Raw genomic sequence first — 1,125 nt, forward strand, 5'->3', positions numbered from 1 at the left:
TGGGGTGGCTGGGTGATAGACATTGGGGAGGGTATGTGTTATGGTAAGTGCTGTGAATTGTGTAAGACTGTTGAATCACAGACTTGTACCTCTGAAACAAATAATACATTAAATGTTAAAAAAAAAAAAAGAAGAAGATAGCAGGAAGGGAAAAATGAAGGGGGTGGAAATCAGAGGGGGAGCCGAACCATGAGAGACTATGGACTCTGAGAAACAAACTGAGGGTTCTAGAGGGGAGGGGGGTGGGAGAATGGGTTAGCCTGGTGATGTGTATTAAGGAGGGCACGTACTGCATGGAGCACTGGGTGTTATATGCAAACAATGAATCATGGAATGCTACATCAAAAACTAATGATGTAATGTATGGTGATTAACATAACATAATAAAAAAATAGTTAAAAAAATAAATAAAATAAACTGGGAGTCTGGTATTGACTACCATCAATTAAAATATTCATTGGTGCCATAAATTTGCATGGCAAAGAATAGGGAATTACATTTACCAACAAAAGAGGTGTGTATAAAACAATACACAATACATTTGTTTTTTACTTCATATTAAGATATTTTCCTAGTATTTAAGGTTAAAAACCAGAGCATTCTCCTTACTTATACAGAGATTAACTTGCTGGACAAAATGACATATCTGATGTGGTGTCTCATGCTTTTAACGTGGAAGAAGCTGTGTGCATGAGCCCAGACTTCATAGGCAGGCAACCAAGAACTCAAAGTCAGGGTTTCACCACCCACAGAGGAAATGATTTGAGAAGGACCCATAGAATCCATGATTTCCTTGATCTATCAAGAGCTTCCTTTCCCCAGACCACCCATTCAGGCACAGTTCAGATCTGGAGTCCCACCTGGGTTAAAAGATCAGAACACTCTCTTGAAATAGACTTAATAAAGAGCCTTTAGGGGTGCCTGGGTAGCTCAATCGTTAAGCGTTTGCCTTTGGCTTAGGTTATGATTTCAGAGTCCTGGGATCAAACCCTGCATTGGGATTCCCTGCTCAGCGGGAAGCCTGCTTCTCCCTCTCCCACTCCCCCTGCTTGTGTTCCCTCTCTTGCTGTCTCTCTCTGTCAAATAAATAAATAAAATCTTAAAAAAAAATAAGAACCTGTTTCA

This window comes from Leptonychotes weddellii, chromosome 11, assembly GCF_054177405.1.
Source record: "Leptonychotes weddellii isolate Sample4059 chromosome 11, ASM5417740v2, whole genome shotgun sequence".
NCBI lineage: Eukaryota > Metazoa > Chordata > Mammalia > Carnivora > Phocidae > Leptonychotes > Leptonychotes weddellii.